Raw genomic sequence first — 6,355 nt, 5'->3', positions numbered from 1 at the left:
GCATTGTTCCTCAGTTCTTCAGGTCAAGGCTAGTGCTCTACTACTTGAGCCACAGTGCTACTTCCAGTTTTCTGGTGGTTTATTGGAGATAAAAATCTCATGGGAAGGCTACAATGCTTGATAAGAAATGTACTCATTATCTTGCCCATGTAATTGTAACCCCTCTGCACAGTATTTTCACAATAAAAATAAATAAAAATTTAAAAAAAGAGTCTCATGGACTTTCCTGCCCAGGCTGGCTTTGAACCATGATCCTCAGATCTCAGCTTCCTAAGTAGCTAGGATTAGAGGTGTGAGCCACTGACACCCGGCTACATAGGATTACTCTTACTCTAATTCCTGGGCTGTTGAAGGCTCTGGGAATGGCTGGGAGTTTGTTACTCTGTTCCACACCTAGAGGAGACCATGTGACATGCATGACTCCATCAGGACACCGTCTTTTATCTCCTGCTCATGTTTCCAAATGCTTACTGGGCGCAGAATACATAAGAAGCAAATGTGTAAGGTCTGCTCCTCTCCCCCACCCCTAAGCCTAGGCTGTCTTCCTCCTCTTCTTACCATACAGGGTCTCCAAAAACCTAGGAATATTGGGTGCTGGTGGCTCACACCTGCAATCACGGCTATGCAGGAGACTGAGATCTGAGGATCACAGTTCAAAGCTCGCCTAGGCAGAAAATCCTGTGAGACTCTTTTCTCCAGTTAACCATAAAAAAGCCAGAAGTGAAGCTATGGCTCAAGTGGTAGAGTGTCAGCCTCGAGCAAGAAAGCTAAGGGAGAATATAACACCCCAAATTCTAAATTCAAGCCTATTCCTGGTGTGCGCATGAGCACACCACACACACACACACACACACACACACACACACACACACACACACACACAAGAAAGGCAAGGAAAGTGCTATCTAGAGCCATTGCTATAGATATAGCTAGGGACCATGTCAAGAGGTATTGCACATTTATATCTAAATACAACAGGGGCAATAGGAATTTATAGTTAAGATGCTAGGTGGGGAGCAAATAGATGGAAAAATGATTCAGAGAAGACCTTCAGAAGATTCTGGCTAACCCAAGTTAGTCAGCCTTCTGTCATTATACCAAATACCCAAGATAGCCAACTTATAAAGAGGAAAGGTTTATTTTAGCTCGACGTTCTGCAGGTTCCTGTTCATGGCCAGTCGACATCGTTGTTTCTGGGCCTGTGGCCAGGCAACACATCATGGCAGGGAGTATGTGCTGGGAAAAAGTCTGTTCACCTTGTGGAAAGGAAGAAAGAGGTAACCGAGAGAAAGAGGAAGGGCTGGACTCCCAACATCCCCTTCAAGGGCATGCACCGATGATCTAAAGACCTCTCCATAGGCCCCACCTTTGGAAGGTTTCACCACAACCCAAGAGCACCAAGCCAAGGAGTCCTTTAACACATGGGCCTTTAAGGATTTTCATGATTCAAGCTGTATCATCAAATGAACAGGATACTTGCTTGAAAGATAGGCCGAGAGGCATATATCATTGCCTGAGATATGGTAGAGGTTGGAGAATCTGATCAGATGCAGAAGGTGTGGGGGACTCTTGCTCAGCAGGGTTTCATTTGAACTGCGTTTTACAAGGAAGTGCACAGAAGGGCTCAGAGATGGATGAAAACGAGATCAAGCCAAGACTGTCATATTGAGTAAACTGGCAAAAACTCTGGATTCATGCCTAGGTCTTCCCGATACCAGACCCAAGTGCTTTCCAAGCTGCCCCTCCTGTCTCTTACCTAGGAGGGGGAAGGAGTTGCATATGTCCAACAGCTGCGGGGGGGGGGGGGGGGATGGGCAGCTGAGAGGAGGGTGCTGCTCCTGGAGACAATGGAGGCAATTGTAGGAGAGTTGGATGGATGGAAGGAAAAACAGGTGTATGGTTGGTGGAGCCAAGGAACAGCTTAAGGGTGTGGCAAGCGATCACAACCAAGAGGAGGGAAAATTTAGGGATTATGTCCTTGGCCTTCACCCAGTGCTTTCCCAGCATTTGTTACCTTGGAAACATTGTCTATCACCAAATGTTACTTATTCTGCATCTGCCAAGGTCTGGACTGCTTTTGCAGGCACTGTACCAGGAATGCTTTCCAGACATGCACCCTCCCCACACCAGCTACAACATACTCTCACATGTGACCCTAATTTATGGGCTCTCAGTCCTACTGTGTGTGCGTGTGCGTGTGTGTGCATGTGTGTGTGTGTGTGTGTGTGTGTGTGTGTGTGTGTGTGTGTGTGTGAACTCAGGGCCTTGGGCTCTTGCTTGGCTTCTTTGCTCAAGGTTGGTACTCTACTACTGAAAATTTAGCTAAGCTCCCCTTCCAGCTATTTTCCAGTTAATTGGAGGTAAAAGCCTCTCTGATTTGATTGCCCAAATTAGCTTTGAACCCAAATCCTTAGATTTCAATCTCTTGAGAAGTTAAGATTACAGGCATGAACCACCATTCCTGACTTCAGCCCCACTTTTCGAAGAATAACCCAAGGTCAGAGAAATCAGGGATGGTCCCAGTTTGTCAGTTAGACAAAGGCAAAGCCTAGATGCAGATCTCTTAACCAAATTCCATGGTGTATGGCAAGATATTGGAGGTTTATCCTCAGATCAACTTCTAATGACTGTTTATAGGCATGGAGCCGGCTGGGACTGACTCACCTGGGGATGGGGCATGAGATTGGGACTCTTATTTCCCAACATAGAAATAGCTAGGCATCATGCTTCAGTACCAAAAACAGATAAAGGAAAGTTTGTTAAAGAACCAACAGGAGCCAGTTACCAGCGGCTCACGTCTATAATCCTAGCTACTCAGGAGGCTGAGATCTGAGGATTGTGGTTCAAAGCCAGCCCAGGCAGGAAAGTCTGTGAGACTCTTATCTCCAATTAACTATCAGAAAACCAGAAGTGATGCTGGCTCAAGTGGTAGAGCGCTCGCCTTGAGCTGAAGAGCTGAGGGACAGCGTCCAAGCTCAGAGTTCAAGTCCCACGACCGACAAAAACAAAAAAACAAACAACAACAAATAAGCAAAACTACAGAAATCAACACACTCCACTGCAGTGGTCTTGCTAGAGAACCTGCAGGTTTTGCAGAAAGGCACCACAGGGCCCATGGCCCAGGATAAGATTAATCATTGAGAGGACACTGCCACCTTGTGGCATCTACTAAGCATTGCACAGCATCACTGTCTTGGAGAACAATTTGTGTATTGGAACTTTGCTTTTCCTTCTCCATTCCTCTTACTTTAAGTTAGATATAAGCACTGGTATTTACTCAGTGAGTGAGAATGAGAGTAAGTATGTATTTGAGCAAATTCAATCAAGATTGGCTCTTACAAGGAAAATGAGCAGAAGTCTCGTCACTATTGTAGCAAAAGCAGCAAAAAATAAATTAGGACTTTATTTCTCTTTTTTTTTTTGGGTCCAGCAGTGGGGCCTGAACTCTGGGCCTGGGCACTGTCCCTCAGCTCTTCAGCTCAAGGCTAGTACTCTACCACTTGAGCCACAGTGCCACTTCTGGGTTTTTTCTTTTTGCTTATGTGGTGCTGAGGAATCGAACCCAGGGCCTCATGCATGCAAGGCAAGTGCTCTACCACTGAGCCACCTACCCAGCCCTGAATTAGGACTTTCTTATGATTAAACTTTTTTTAAATACAAGGGAAATTTTCAGAATTCCCTTTACCTTTAATGAGTGATATATATATATATATATGCATATACATATATATAGGTAGATAGACAGATAGATAGATAGATGGATTGATGATAGAGTGTAGGCAATTTCTAATTGCTAATCAGTTGTATACAGACATCTTGTCTCTCCAGGAAAATTATCTCAGTGGAAGTCTTGGTGATGAGCCAGTCCTTTACTTTGAAAACAATCTATTAGTTTGTGACTGTAATCCAACTCCATTTGGCAAGGCAGAGACATCTTTCCCAGAACAATCAGATGAGGTGGCTGGGGTAGAGGATATTACTCTACTATTTTCTTTGTTCCTTCCTTTTTCCTTCCTTCCTTCCTTCCATCCATCAGTTTTTTTCTAAGCCCACTAACCCCACCTAAGGGATAGCAGAAGCAGGGTTCTGAGCATGCTAGGACAGGGGATGTGTGAGGCTTTTTCCCAGGTGGGTTTCACTTAAGGAAGAAATTGTTCTGAAAAATAATGGTAGGTTAAGTCCTAGGCATTAAAAAAAATAACCAAAGGCTGGGAGCAGGTGCCTCATGCCTATAATCCCAGCTATTCATGAAGCTGAGCTCTGATGATCACAGATTGAAGGCAGCCCAGACAGAAAAGTCTGAGAGAGTTATTTCCAACTAACAAGCAAAAAGCTGGAAGTAGAGATGTGGCTCAGTGGTAGAGTGATAGTCATGAGCAAAAAGGCCAAGCGAGAGCAATAGGCCCTGAGTCTAAGCCCCAGTACAACACTCACCCAGAACAGGGATGAAAGGGGAAGGATATTAAGGAAGAAAGCCCACCTTAATTGTGAGTTGAGTCATACAACTAAGTGAGGCACCTAAAGCTGAGGATGAGTACATATTTCATACATCTGGAATGAGGGAATACAATTTATTTCTGTGGTAAGGACTTGAAGAGATTCTAAAAGAAAGTTCTGGATTATCTTTATCATCTTAGTTACTATGTCCGATTGCTCATACTTGTACTCAGTTGTACCACAATTTCTACTTTGAATTCCAAGCCAGTAGGATTTTATGTTTTTGACCCAGGCTGTCACGCTGTCACTTGAACCACAACTCCACTTCCAGAATTTTGGTGGTTCATTGGAGATAAGAGTCTCATGGACTTTCCAGACCAGCTTTGAACTGTGATCCTCAGATCTCAGCCTCCTGAGTTGCTAGGATTACAGGTGTGAGCCACCAGCACCCAGCCTGGAAAACCTGCTTATTTGTAGAAAATCAGCAGAATCGGAGGGCCATGAATCTGCCCTGGGTGCGGGGGAGCAGAGCAAAGCAAATCTGAAGAGGTCCTAAGTCTGCCAGTCTAACTTGGGTCAGGTCCTGGTTGAGTGCTAGCCGTGGGTGAGCACTCAGTCAGGAGTATGCAAAGGACCTGTGGGGAGGTGAATCTCGGGTGGGACGCAGCCATCTTCTTGGTGAGCTGAGCTTACCTTGACCTTGTCTTCAGGGTCAAGGTTGGGCTGCTGGAGGTTGGTGGGAAGGGACAGTGCAGAGCTCTGCCTGCCATGAGAACTTGCAATCCTGACAGTGCTTTGGGATATGAGCAGAAAACTCAGAGGTTGTGAGGATGCATAGAGTTATTCCATGAGTAAGATTGGGGAGGTATAGGTACAATCGAAGCTTCCAGATTGAAAAGCCCTGGTCACGCCCATGAGCAGCTGCTTTGGCCCTTCCCACTTCTTGTCAACCCAGGCCAGAGTCTGTGGCCTGAGAGGCTCAGTACCAGAGCCTCTCTTCCTCTCCAAGAAGCTCTAAAGCCGGAAGCCTGGAAGCATCTGTCAAACCTGGGGAATCAGGCATGATGGTAAATCTCCCTTCCTTTCTCTCCTCTGAACCCCAGGGAAGGATGTTAATCTGTTTGGTCTGTTTTCCTTCTCTTGCACCCTGGGGAATGGCTCACGGACAAAGCTGACACCAGACACCCTTGGTGTGGGTCTTCAGGCTCCTTCTCTTCCAACCCTTCTTTGCTCTGACAAAACTCATCCCCCTGTCGCTTCTGACCATCTCTCCTCATCTCCTTCCATAGGAGGAGGTGTCTGAGGATGAGGGAAGTCCCTAACAAAGACATTCTGGGGATGGATGAGTTGCCGAGAGCAGAGTCAGGATGGTCAATGTGGACCCCATCATTTTTCCTGGCCACCACTCAGCTTGATTAAGAGCCCAGCTCTTAAGTGGCTCAGGTGCAGAGATCTCTCTACCCTGCCCTTGCTCCAAGGCCCAAGACAAAACCTCTTACGCGGGCATGGGAGTGTGGCTGAGGGGCATCTCATCTCCGCAACACCGTGGCCATGATTTTGGAAACAGTGCTTTGGAAAGGCAGCCTTTGCTCCCCTCCTCCTGGCTTTGCAAAGTGATAGGACTGGCTTGTTTTGTGCAAGCTTCTGGAGAGGTGGGTATAGGTAGCCTGGTTTTCTGCATTTGTCTAACGACCCTAGATCTCATTGGAATGACCACCCTCCATTCCATAAGTTCCACAGGATGGGCCTTCTTTTCTTCTTGCCCCCATGGGGCCTGGCCCAGCTGCTCCTCCATCATAAGACTTCCTGTGTAGCCTCCTCACCTAAAACTCTGCATCTGCCACACCAGAAGTGCCCTGTGGGAGGCATAGGAAAACCCAGGGATGAATGGGTTGGGGTCAGCCACTGGCACCACTTC

Source organism: Dipodomys merriami, unplaced genomic scaffold, assembly GCF_024711535.1.
Source record: "Dipodomys merriami isolate MVZ:Mamm:240054 unplaced genomic scaffold, mDipMer1.0.p SCAF_14, whole genome shotgun sequence".
Classification (NCBI taxonomy): Eukaryota; Metazoa; Chordata; class Mammalia; order Rodentia; family Heteromyidae; genus Dipodomys; species Dipodomys merriami.
Note: the sequence above shows the minus strand (reverse complement) of the source record.